This window comes from Mandrillus leucophaeus, unplaced genomic scaffold (assembly GCF_000951045.1).
Source record: "Mandrillus leucophaeus isolate KB7577 unplaced genomic scaffold, Mleu.le_1.0 Scaffold464, whole genome shotgun sequence".
Classification (NCBI taxonomy): domain Eukaryota; kingdom Metazoa; phylum Chordata; class Mammalia; order Primates; family Cercopithecidae; genus Mandrillus; species Mandrillus leucophaeus.
In genome coordinates this window covers 1,960,324-1,973,907 of record NW_012104965.1, presented here as the reverse complement: position 1 = coordinate 1,973,907, position 13,584 = coordinate 1,960,324, and the positions used below count along the sequence as shown (strand labels likewise).

Genomic DNA, 13,584 nt, shown 5'->3' with positions numbered 1-13,584 from the left:
GCGGGTCGTAGAGTGGGAGCCCTCAACTCCTAGAACTTCAGGTCCTCCATGAGAATTAGGGGAAGGGGGATGGCCAAAGACGGCCAGACGTCCACCGAGCTTCCCCAGGCCAGGCCTCTCCCCTCCTCCAGCCGGGCCACAACGCGGGCTCCGCGGCCCGGGGCAAGATAGCCAGGGTGTCTGGGCGGGAGGCAGGGCCCGGCGCGGAGGAAGGAGCCTGGGGCCGCCGCCGCCCCGCCCACCCCAGCGAGGCGGAGCCGGCGCCCGGAGGAGCAGGAGGAGGAGGAGGAGGAGAGATCGGAGCCGTCTCCAGGAGCCCTTAGAGACCGAGTCCCGGCGGCGACGGCGGGGCAGCGCACCAGCAGGCGGGTGAGTACCAAGCGGCGGGCGCGGGTGGTGAGTCGGGTCCCCGCGGGGTCCGGGCGCGGCGCGGGGCGTCGGCCAGCGAGTTCGGGGGCCGCCTCCGAGTCCCGGGTGCTGGGAAGCGAGATGGAGGGAGGGAGCGGAGGAAGGAAGGAAGGAGGGAAGAGTGTCCTGGAGGGCGGGGACTGGTCGGGGCGCTGGGCGCCGGAGACCGGGGAGAGGCGGAGGAAGGGGGCAAGGGACACCCAGACCCAGAGGCAGAAACCGCGCGGTCGCCTTCGACGGGCGGCAACTCGAGGTCGCGGGGAGCCGGTGCCCCCACGGCTGGGGCTGGGGCTAGGCTAGGGGTGGAAGGAAAAGTCTCCCCGCGAGCTTGCTTGCCTCCTCGCCAGCCTGCGGCCGTGCGCCCCGCGCCCGATTGGGAGGCCCCCAGTGTTCCCAGCCCTGGCTTGTGGTGGTGCCAGGCGTTGGAGGAGGGCTGGAATCTGGGGGCGACAGAGACGCCACGCCCCTCTGCCTACTTTCTACCTCCCGGGACCAGCCGGCGGGAGCGCAGCCTTGGAATCCGCTGGGCGCTGGGGGTCTAGCAGGGAAATAGCGGGTCGCAGAGGGGAGAGCCCATATGACGCACCCTGCGAGGGACCCCCGAGTGGGGTCCCTAGGCTGCCCTTCTGCAGACTGTATTTGCAGGTGATAAGGGGGAGATTGAGGCTCAGTCTTGCGTGATTTTTTCTTAAAAATATTATTGCCCCGACAGTTATCCCGTGGGTCAGGGTGACTTCTGTTTTTCATTGTAATTAGGGCGTATCAATAAAAGCTAACTTTAAAACCCTGTCAGCGCCTCCCGTCACTCACTCTTCCCTCGCTTTGTGTGTCCTGTAAACTTGGCTTAAATCATTCATAACTCACGGTAAGGAAGCCGTGATTCTTGTTCACGTCGCCGCAGTGGAGTGAAACTTTGCCCAGCTGGGGCTGAGTGGAGGCACTGCCGCGGCCGGTCATCTGGTGGTCATCCTGCCGGGCGTGGTTGTATACAAACAAGTGGGTAGAGAAGGAAATCTCTGAACGCCAGAGGTAGAAGGGAGGTTCCTGCGCCCACGTGTCAGGGCGCGTTTAATGGCTGCTCCCAGCGGAAACAAACGGGAATTTATTAGACCGTGTGGAGTTGGACAAACTTCACATGATTAGCTTCCTTCCCATCAGTTACTTCCTCTCCCCCCTGCTGTCTCTGCCGACACAGTTTATATTTCCTGGGGCGGTTGTAGCTTCGCCTGAATAGGCTGTCTATAATGAATCTTTTGGATGTCGTCAGAGGCAGGGTCTGCGTCTGTGCCTTCTCTATTTTAAAAGCGGAGTTTGGCTTTGTTTTTAAAAGTGCTAGTCACCAGACTGCACCCTTGCCAGCGCTTCTCAGCTCTCGAAGTAAATTATCGCAGGATGGCGGCCCTCACCTAGGAGAACCAGGAAGGCAGGCAGCGCTAGAACGACGGGATTGAATTTTACTATTGCCAAAACAATCACATTCAAGTAAGGAGCTGTTTTGTTTTGTTTTTGTTTTTTTTAACCCAATTATATGTACTAGCAAGCCCCTTTTCTAGTAAACTAACATGATTCACACACACAATTTTTAAAGTAATCAAACATTTTACAGAGTCTTAAGTGATAAAAGGACTTTCAGATAAAATGTTCAGTCCCTTTGCCTTCTCTAATAGTTAACCAGCGCCGTAAAGCCCTGGTTTAAGTCCAAAAAATGCTAAAAAGTCTACTGCGTCGTTAGACCTTTTAAATAATGCAGTCCTATTTTTGCTGTATTTAACTCATGTAATTTACTAGATATCGAACACCCAACAGGGCATACAGCACTTAGATTTGTGTAGAAATATATGAAAATGTGAATCTGTGATTCACAAGAGCCTGAAAAAAATAGTATTATAAAAATTTCCTGTCCAGAAAGCTCCAATCTTACTTGAAAGCTCTCTAACAATTAGATTTGTGGATTTGTGTTGTCACTTGTTAGAGAATATCGGTGGTTTATTAAAGTGTGAGAGCAAAGGGCTTCATGGTCAGAACACTCGAGGAAGTGGTTAGCCAATATCAGATTAGTTTTTTTTTTAATTGTTGAAAACTTCTGTCTAGCAGGAAAAAAAATCAAATTTAGAATTAAGTGATTTATTGTGTTTTGCTTTAATTTGGAGTTTTATGTCAGCTTAAGCTTAACCTAGAAAGGCAAGTTGTGAAAGTCAAGTAAATTTTTCTGAGCCATAACTTGGAAGAGAAGCTTGTTTAACAGTGATTTGGGGTGTTGGCTTTGGAGTCAGACAGACTTAGATGAAAATATTAGCTATTTAACCTTTTCAGTCTGATTTATAAGATGGGGATAATAATGGTCTCTATCTGTAGGGCTTTAAAGTATGTGAAACAGTCTTTGGAAAACACTTAAACTGGACTTAACACACAGTACATGGTCAAAATTATTAGATATTAATCTAGCTTGTTCAAGCAGCAGGCTACTGGATAAATTGCAAGGTGGTAGCTTGAACCTTCCGGAAATGCTAGATAGAGCAATTTCAAATTCCCCAGAAGTAACTGGTATGTGTGTGTGTGTGTGGTGTTTCTACCACAACAATATGAATAATTATGATTAAAGGATTAATAGTTTTAATATGCTTTTAGTGCCAAAGTTACAGTTGCATAGTAATTTTGACAGAAACATTGCATTATCCTTTACATTTAAAGATAATTTATATTTCAAATAGTTGTGTTTATTAACCCTAGGTAGGAAAGTAGCCAGGAACTGAAGTATTCATCTTTAACCAAGTATAATTCTTAATTAAAGTATGAAAACACGTGACCCAAGGGTATCCTGTTATTTACTTTTGCATGTACTGATGTCCAAGGCCAACAGATAAGCCATAAGAAGTGTTAGGCTGATTGTGAGTGGTTGTTTTATTTATAAATTTTCATGAGATTGGGTGTTCAGTTAATTCAGGGACTCTACTCATCACATTGTTGACTCATTTCCTAAAATCTAAAAGATTTTTAAAATGTCTTTATCTTGCCAGGCGCAGTGGCTCACGCCTGTAATCCCAACACTTTGGGAGTCCGAGGTGGGCAGATCACCTGAGGTTGGGAGTTTGAGACCAGCCTGACCAACATGGAGAACGCCCCCCCCTCCCCCGTCTCTACTAAAAATACAAAATAAACTGGGCATGGTGGTGCATGCCTGTAGTCCCAGCTACTTGGGAGGCTGAGGCAGGAGAATCACTTGAACCTGAGCGACAGAGGTTGCGGTGAACCAAGATTGGCCATTGCACTCCAGCCTGGGCAACAAGAGCAAAACTCTGTCTCAAAAAAAAAAAAAGTCTCTGTCTTTAAAACAAACCCTTTAAATCTTCTTGTTTTTGTCTTAATGCACGTCAGTTGCACAGAATTGGGCTGAACCAGGAGCTTAGCTCATGCCACAGATGATTTCTCGTTTTACTAATTGCTCCACTGGGACACAGAGATGTGGTTTATAATAATTTTAAATAACTATAAAGGGTACAGTGTTATTATTAATTTTTTCTTGCCTATGACATTATGCTCTGAAACAGTTGAAGCATTTGATTGAGTAAATTATTGACGCTTTTCACTCCTAGAACATAGCATAATGATTTGTGGCTCATACTTCTAGGTGAGTAGACAGTGAGCAAGTTACTTAATCTATGCTTCCATAAGTGTTATAAGGAGTAAATGAGCTAATCTATGTATATAGCGTTTGGATTAGTGCCTGGTGCATAGTCCACATTCAATAAATGTTAACATTAAATTATTGAAATTTTCTCTACATGTTGTATAATGAGCATGCATTATTTTTGTAACAGGAAAACAGCTATACAAAATTTTAGTATTTCCCCCAAATCTAAAAAAAGCTCAGTAGTTTAAATAGTCCTGCCAAATAGTACTTACAAAGTAAGAGAGTTAGGCAATCATCATTATGTCTTTTGAATGTGAAATGGTTTGTAATTTGTTAAACAAGTTAATTCTTCCAAATCTCAATTCCATTTTCTTTTTCATTAGACTTTTAAAAATCAGTAATGCATGAAGTCTGTTACAGTTTAAAATGGGGAAAAGCAATGTGCACAGTTACATTGTGTTATTACAATTACAGCTAGCCTAAAAATTATTTTTAAACCATAAAAAAAGGCTAGAAGAAAATACAGACAAATTGGTGATGGGATTATGGTGCTCCCCCCACCCCAACTTGCTTTTCCCCTATTTTCCACAATGCGCCTATATATATACTAAAAAATAATTCATTTGTGTAATAGTTACTAAACAAATCTGGTTTATTAACTACAAATACAAAAAAAAAATTGTGTAATAGTTACTAAAAAACAAATCTGGCTTGTTAACTACAAATAGCAGGATTTTGTTGTTGTTTTGGAAAAAGCACCAACTTTTATGGCAGTTGAATGTCCTTCGGTTAAATGTCAAAACCTTTGCAGTGAGAATTGTTTAGCAGTAAAAGAAAAGGCCCAGAAGCTTGTAGGTTGATCTTCATGAGGAATATTTGAAAAGTCTACCAGTGGGTTTTTAGGATCTGCATATAGACCTAGTCCACTAACCTTGACTTTATGGAAGTTGTGACTTCCCAGATCCAGGCCTGCATTGATGAGCTGCGCTTTTACAGCACCTTCAGTATATCAGACACCAGGAAGACAGTAATGAGGCAAATATTGGTGCACTTAGTTTAACAGGAAGGTTGGATAGATAAAAACTAATTACAGCACAATTGTATGTATTCTATATACTGGGCTGTTTCTAAACCCTTCCCATATACAGTCTTGCTCAGTTCTCACAACAGCCCAGAGGAGGAAGCTGAGGTTCCCTAAAGTCTGAACCTTGCTTAAATTGCAAGAACAGAATTTGACCCAGAAGCATCTTAACTCCGCATCTCATGCCCTCTGCGCAGAGATGGAGGTGCATCCAGCCAGAGGTGAGAGTGAAGAGGGCTTTATGGAGTCAGTTTTGCTTAAAAACTGTAAATCAAATCAAGAGAAACATGAGGAGGAGACTCCTTTTAGGTGACCTACCTGAGGAGAATCATCAGTTCCTCTCCATCAGACTTGCCACTCTTTAGCCATAGCGGTTAACACTTCCAAATGGCTGCTGAAACCCAGCACGCCTGAAGAGAACACAAAGGTCCAGTCCTTGGTGACCCTGTGAAGTCTACCTCTTTCATCCCTGGACTCCCAAAGGGGGCCTGGATAATACAGATGAAGGAACTGACCTGCTAAGTCCTGTTCTAGAACCAGCAGATACCCACACATCCTGATCTCCCCACTTTCCTCCCTTAGGAACGACAGGAGAGTAGTTAACAGGTAGCATGGATCCAGGGCAGATAGTGGAGGTGATTTGACTTAAGATAACTTCTAGCTAGATTATTCCGTTTATTGGAGAGTCTCTCTTGAAAATCATTTCTGGTGTCACTGAAATGTTTGGTTTATCATGTCAGGCTTTATTGGGTATCATAAAAGTGCTTGGTTGTGAAGTGTCTGGTTGCCATCCTGTGACAAGGAGGGTTTTTGTCTTCTTTTAATGAGTCTGCATTTCAGAGAATTACTGTATAATAAAAACTGGAGTGTTGGCCGGGCGTGGTGGCTCAAAGATCGAGACCATCCTGGCTAACATGATGAAATCCGTCTCTACTAAAAATACAAAAAATTAGCTGGGGTGGTGGCACACACCTGTAGTCCCAGCTACTCAGGAGGCTGAGGCAGGAGAATGGCATGAACCTGGGAGGTGGAGCTTGCAGTGAGCTGAGATCGCGCCACTGCACTCCAGCCTGGGCGACAGAGCAAGACTCCGTCTCAAAAAAAAAAAAAATACTGGAGTGTTGGAGACTATTAAGACTTAATACTTTCAGTTCTGCCGGAGGGTTAGTAGCTAAAAGTTCTAAGAGATTGGTTGCTAAAATCTTCTGTAATTTTCAGTTTCATTGATTGTATAATAACTGGCTGACATTGGGCCCAGAGAGTCAGAAGCCTTTGTGTTCTGTGTGCTGTCTGACACAGTAGGCCACCACTCCCCTTATAGGCAAGGTCATGTGATTGACACATAGGATCCCCTTTGGTTGACAGAAGAGAGAAGTATAAGCTCTGGTTGAACTTGAGTTTGCGTGATCACACATGCTCACTGGAGTGAAGTCTGAATCAGTTGTCATCTCTGCACTTGTGTGTAGAGAATTGTCTTCATTCAGAATGGCTGTGTCCAGACTCACATGAGCCCATCTTAACTTCACTGATGTGAAATAATCAGGCTTTTATTTAGCTGCAGATGGCACTAGCCGAGACGTCCTTGACCACTGGACACTAAACCCTTAACTCCCCACTAGGACCCTTTGACTCAGACCCCGAGCTTGCAGTTACGTCAAATTTTGTGGGATTTTGGGCGGGGGGATAAATTATTGCAGAGGAAAAACATGAGGTTTTTTCTCAAGTGAAGACTCAAACTGAAATCCATTAAATCCCACCATAAGCTAAAGCTAAGGATGGAAAGAGGAATCAAAATCTGAAAGCCTCCTGGACTTTATTGAGGCTTACTGAAGACGTTAGTGAGATAACATCATCATACCAAGTTTAACCAGAATCTCAGGCAAATTAGAAAAGTGTAACCTTTAGACTGGATGCCTGAGTTATACCTACACTAATGAAACCTGAATTATTAGACCATGGCCTGCACATTAGACCATGGGGCTTCATGTGGATATATAAGGTCATGATTGGCTGTGCAGATAAGTTGTCATGGGAGGGTTGGATGTCTGGCCAAGAAGCAGAAGGAATGGATTATGACTTCTTGACAGGGATGCCTTGAACTGTTGTACAAGTTGTTCACTGCACAAGAGGCCTGGGCAAGGAGGCAAATGGGAGGTTCACATCTGCTAAACAAACAAAAACCACATGCATCCTGGAGTAGGACTGCCTCTGCTAGGACAAAAGGGAACTTCTTTCTGATGCTATCAAGCCTGCAAAAGGCTAGGTGTACTTGGAGGGATTACCTTTTTTAACACACACAAAGGCACAATATGGCTACCAGCAGTTCTGCTTCTCAAAGCCCCTACAGCCACAGTAGTCCCCTAGATGCCATCAGCTGGTAGAGTCTGTCACTTAACCATTTGGTTTATCATGTCGGGCTTTATTGGGAAACGTATAAACTTCATGAATGCCAGTGGAATGAAGGAATAAAACCATGTTTTCTGTGGTGTGTGTCAGCAAGGTACATGTAAAAAAGTAGTATGGATTATATATGCTAGGAAAGAAACATTCAGTGGTACACGTTGCCTAGGATGAATTTCTTTCTCTTCTATTCATCATTTCTGAGGGTCACTTGCCAGGGTCACCAGCACCCGTTGTGTTGTTGGCCTGGTGCAGGGAATGGAGTAGCAGTAACTCTTGGGAATGTGGAGAGGGGTTCATGTTATTTATTGATCAGCCATAGGCCTTTTTCCTTGGGGACAGGATGCAAGTAACAGTGGTTGCAGGAGCCTTTGGAACTTACCTATGAGTAGCTGCTACTTCTGGAAAAAGGCTCCTAGTTTAGGCTAAGGGGTGCGGAGTCTTGTTGCCAAAGGTATCACAAACTCAGAGGGTTTGTCTGTGTTCCTCTTAGTACCAACTGGTACTACTTGCATGCTTTTTAAGTTGATCCTTTAGACAAGCCTGTAGTCAGAATCAACTTCCTCCTCCTGGCTCCTCTTCTGGGAGGCATTTGCACAGCCTGTAGGATCAGCCATGTTTAGTGAATCTAACTGCTAAGGTAGTGGTCCTGAGGGCCAAGGTGCTGGTTCGTACTTCATACCTAGGCCATCTGCTGTTTTCTGGAGACAATACACCTTGTGAAAAAATCCAAAAGATGCAGAAACGTGAATGCCTTTCACATTTAACCTGGTTAAATGCAGCCATCTTCAGACATACTCATATTCTCAAAGCAGAAAGAGCAGAATACGACAATTCCTAAGAATTTCTTACAGAATTTCTTTAAATAGCTAATTCACTTGTTGTGTTTCTAGTATGATTTGATTACACAAAATTCCAGGAGTCTCAAGTTTTCAAGGAATATCTCTGTCAAATTAAGCAGAATATTCCAGCACATGCCTTGCCCTCTTTTTTAACATAAATATTTGATGAGCAGCATGCTTTTTCCAAGAGCAAATCAATGCTCCTGGCAGGCCGCCTGGGAGGTAATCCTAGTGTTCCTGTCTTTGCCTCCCATTCACCTACAGTTCTCTGACTTTCTTCTGGCTGTAATAAATATCAGGGGGCTCAGAGCCACCCACATCCAGCAGGTAATATAACACAGGGCAGAAATTACCCTCTCCACGCTCACTGTGCTCACCTTCTGAACTCTGGACTGAGATTTCCCTGACCGACTTTCACATGAGAACCTACCTGCCTAAACCCAGGTTTCTCCAACTCCTCCTCCTGAGCTGCTGAACTCCACCTTAGCTTTATCTCTTCCCTGCCAATCTTGTGCTTTCTTCATACTTTTGGGAAAATTGCCTATGCAACCTCTGTATTTTTGAAAATACATAATATATGATCTTGAAGAAACATTACAATCTTATATAAAGGTAAACATTTTTGACAGTTTCCTATAAGAATTCCCTACAAGATTTCTTTTCTTTTCTTTTTTCTTTTTTTGAGACAGGATCTCACTCTGTTACCCTGGCTAGAGTGCAGTGGCACAATCATGGCTCACTGCAGCATCGACTTACCTGGCTCAGGTGATCCTCCCACCTCAGCCTCCTGACTAGCTCGGACTATGGGTGCCTGCCACCACGCCTGGCCAATTTTTGTGTTTTTTGTAAAAATGGAGTTTCACCATGTTGCCCAGTCTGATCTCGAACTCCTAGGCTCAAGCAACTCCTGAGGCTGCCAGCCTCGGCCTCCCAAAGTGGTAGGATTATAGGCCTGATCCACCGTGCCCAGCCCCAGGATTTCTTTAAATAGCAAATTCACAAAAAATCAAAAGTTTTCAAATTCAAAAATCTTGCTCCCATCTTATCCCCATGCACGCCTGTCCCATATTCTCTGCAAGTAGCAACTTGTAAATACAATCTAAAAGAATATATGGTATTTTAATTCTTCCCCCTTCTCTCATTAAAGATGGTATATATACTCTTTACCTTGCCTTTTAAAATTAGCAGTATGTTTTAGACATCTGTCTCTGCAAGTATCTCTCTCACACACACATAGAATAACAAGTTTTCCATCATGTGGATGTACCATGGTCCTCTTGACCAATCCCTACTGCTGGACCTTTGGGCTGTTTCCCAGTCTTTTGCTATTACAGACAGTGCCGTGAAGAATAAAGATGTAATAAATCATTTTGCTTTGTGAAGGTGTACCTAAGGATTGATGCCCAGAAGTGGGACTGCTGAATCACAGTGCTCTGTAGTACCCCTCTGGAAAGATTGAACCATTTTGCCCTCCCATTAGGAATGTATTGGATGTCCTGGTTCCTTAGGGCCACCGGCCATAAAAGTGTCAGCTCTTCTTATTTTTGCTAATCTGGTTTCTGCACAACAGTAATTTAGAGCCATTGAAATATTTTTTATTATGAGTGAGATGGTGGTTTGGGGCCGTTCTTACATCTTTTACAGAATGTTGATCCTCCTGTGGGCATTTGTTGACCTTTCCTCTTGCATACATCTCTGTCAGAATCTCCTAAATACAGACTTATGAATGTGATGGCTCTTTTGGGCCTAAGGGTAGAGTGGGCTGCCAAATTGTCAGTGCAAAATCAAGAGAAGTGGAAAGTAGGGTTTTATGCCAGTTGCTAATGTCTGAATTAAAAATAGTTTTCAGCTAATGGTATTACTAAACTGGGGCTTCTCCAAAAAACATGATGAAGATGATCTTCTAGCCTGGAATTTCTCCCTCTCAAACAAAAACAAAAGAGAGAGGTTGAGAATATATACATTTCAATAATATTTCCTGCAAAACTTAAAAACTTCCTTTTAAGAAGCCTAGAATTTTCCACTTACAAGTATCTCCTCAAAGAAGGTTATACATGCCACATTTTGTTGTTGTTGTTTACTCTCTGAATTGGGCTCCTGTTCTCCCTTTAATTTCACCATCGGAGCTTTGTCTACTCTATTTCCAGGGTGAAAAAGAAGATGAAAGTAAAAGCACAATGTAAGAAGTCAAGCCAGAGCTCAAGATTCTACAAAGGATGTGGGATTGGAGTTGCGTAGAATCATCTTTCTTTTTGAAGTGCTCTTTCAGTCAGCTCTTGGGATGCTATTTTAATATAAAATTAATTTTCATCTTTTAAAAACTGAATGCTGTTGAAAGAGAGGGAAGTTGTTATTTGATGGGAAGATGGCTGTGGCTTTGTTTTTGGAAATTCACAAGAGGCAGTCTTATGAATTTGAGTATAAAGTTACCCTATATCTCCATCAAAAAACAAAAAAAGCAAAGAAACAAAAAAAATATTTTAAACTCACAACAGAAAACTCTGTCTCTGGGAGTTCCCACACTAGCCATGAGTGGCCCATGAAAAATCCCAAAGAAAAATTTTGTCTTCCAGGCCCAGTGCTCTGTTTCTTTTCAGCTCCCGAATATATACTTTCTGACTTTTGTGAAGGTGGCTTTGAAGTTCTCTGGATGTTTTGTTTTCCTTCTAGCACTTATCTCAATCAATTGTTATATTAACCTACCTCACTATAGTGTCAGCTTCATAAGGGCAGGATCTTGGTCCAGTACCTAGAAGGGTACCTAGCACCTTTGGGTGCCTGATCAGAAGGGATTGACTGCTTCCGGAGCTTACTGGGTCTTTGTGGTCCTGTATCAGACATAAGCCTGAAGGAGGTCATGTCAGCCATTCCTTGGCCTTTTGACAAGATACCCTAGCCCAGGGATGTTCAATCTTTTGAACATGGGCTCAAAAGATGGGCCACAGTGGAAGGAGAATTGTCTTGGGCCACACATAAAATACACGAATACTAACGATAGCTTATGAGCTTACAAACAAATTGCAAAAAAAATCTCAAAATGCGGGGCGCATGTGGCCCAGGATGACTTTGAATGTGGCCCAATACAAATTCGTAAACTTGCTTCAAACATTATGAGATTTTTTTGCGATTTCTTTTTTCAGTTCATCAGCTATCGTTAGTGTATTTTATGTGTGGCCCAAGACAATTCTCCTCCTTCCAGTGTGGCCCAGGGAAGCCAAAAGATTGGACACCCCGGGTTTAGAGCTTGAGTTTGCAGTTTCAGTCTCCTGGGCAAATCACCTGACCTCTCAGATGCTGTTTTCCCGTTTGCAAAATAGAGATAATAACACCATATTTCAACAAATTTAAGATGTCATTGATTAGATGTGCCAGTATTCTATGTGCCATTATTCTATGTGCCACTAAGAAAAAAAAAATGCTGCTGATTAAACTATAACGCACATCAGCTGTAAGAGTGTGTTAGAGGCCGGGCGCAGTGGCTCAAGCCTGTAATCCCAGCACTTTGGGAGGCCGAGACGGGCGGATCACAAGGTCAGGAGATCGAGACCATCCTGACTAACCCGGTGAAACCCCGTCTCTACTAAAAAATACAAAAAACTAGCCAGGCGAGGTGGCGGACGCCTGCAGTCCCAGCTACTCGGGAGGCTGAGGCAGGAGAATGGCGTAAACCTGGGAGGCGGAGCTTGCAGTGAGCTGAGATCCGGCCACTGTACTCCAGCCTGGGTGACAGAGCCAGACTCCGTCTCAAAAAAAAAAAAAAAAAGAGTGTGTTAGTTTTCTATGGCTACTATAACAAATTACCACAAATTTAGCAGCCTAACACAACAAATATGAATTATCTCACAGTTCTGTATGTTGAAAGTCAGGGTGGGCTTGGCTGGTTTCTCTCCTCTGGGTTTTACACGGCCAAATTGAAGGTGTTGGCCTCTTATTGGGAGGCTTTGGGAAGAATTCATTTCTAGGCTTATTTAGGTTGTGGGTGGAATCTAGTTCCCTGCAATTATAGGATGAGGGCCTCTGGCTCTCTGCTGCCTCTCAGCTGGGAGCCATCAACTCCTAGAGACCTCCCTCTGGTCCTTTGCCCTTAAGCCCATATCAGAGCTGGCAACATTATGACAAATCCTTCTCACGCTCGGGATCTCTCTGCTGGTATTTGAGCTGAGAGCTGAATGAGCAGGAGGCAACCAGGTTAAATTCTGGAGAAGAGCATTCCAGGTAGAGGGAGCAGCCAGTGCAAAGGCACTGAGCTGAGAACAAGCTTTGTGTGTTTGAGCACAAAAAGAAGGCTCCTGTGGTAGAAGTGTAAAGAACAATGAATGAATTAATACGTGGTAGGAGATGAGTTTGGAGAAGTCGACAGAGAATAGGTCACATACGCCATTATAGAGAATCTGGATTTAATGAAAATGCAATTAAGAATTTGCAGGGAAATCTGCTTTTTGTTCAGAAATAAGCTGTAATGAGTGTGGCATTTTGCGTACACACTATGTTATTTTTGAAGGGAGGCAAGTTTAGGGTTGTGGAACTGCTGCTTTTTAAACTATTTTAAGTATAACCAGTGCAAAGGGGAAAGAAGAGGAGGAAAGTGGCTTGGCAGAACTAGGGTGAAAATAGTGACTACCTGAATTCAGTAAACGAAGATCACAGTCTGTAGAATTTTCCTAAGACACAACTGTAGATTGTCTGTCTCAGGCTCTTCAAATTCAGGTAGACATTTGCTGAAAACAGATCTCATCATCTTCCCCTTAAAACCTGCTTTCCGGCCTGTTTTCCATAAGACATTTCCATCCACCCAGGTTGCTAAGCTCTGAACCCTTGAGTCATCAGGAACACCTCCCTCCTCTTCATCTCTCCCTAGCTCGTACACCCTGCCCCCAACCAAAGCCTGGGTCCATCTCCTAAAGCGCCCATATGTCTGCTCCTCCGTACCCCCATGCCTCTCACCTGGATTGTTGTTGTGGCTTCCTAACTGACCTTTACCCTGCACACTGCCTCCAGCACGATTTCTCTAAAACATAAATTTCAGTGGGTCACTTCCTGGCTGAAAATTGTCTGTGAGTTCCCCAGAGGCGTCGGAGTCTAGTAATCAAGGTTCACACTGCCCAGGTTCAAGGCCTCGTGATGCTTCTTACCACCTCTGGAATCTTGGGAATGTTTTTCACGGCTGTGTCTCAGTTTACTCATCTCTAAAACGAGTGTGATAATAGCACTTACCTCACAGA

At 43.9% G+C, this 13,584-nt stretch overlaps 1 protein-coding gene across 2 annotated transcripts in view; it reads left to right on the top strand.

Annotated features, from left to right (window-relative positions):
- The first annotated feature begins 240 nt into the window (after window positions 1–240).
- Window positions 241–13,584, top strand: part of GNG12 (guanine nucleotide binding protein (G protein), gamma 12) — a 129,928-nt gene continuing 116,584 nt past the window's right edge. The window contains exon 1 of one of the 2 annotated variants that reach the window (XM_011994994.1): window positions 241–369. The gene's annotated coding sequence lies outside the window, so the exon portion shown is untranslated. Of the gene's footprint in view, window positions 370–1,592; window positions 1,891–13,584 lie in introns of those variants that run through there. The other variant, XM_011994995.1, reaches the window with a different exon arrangement.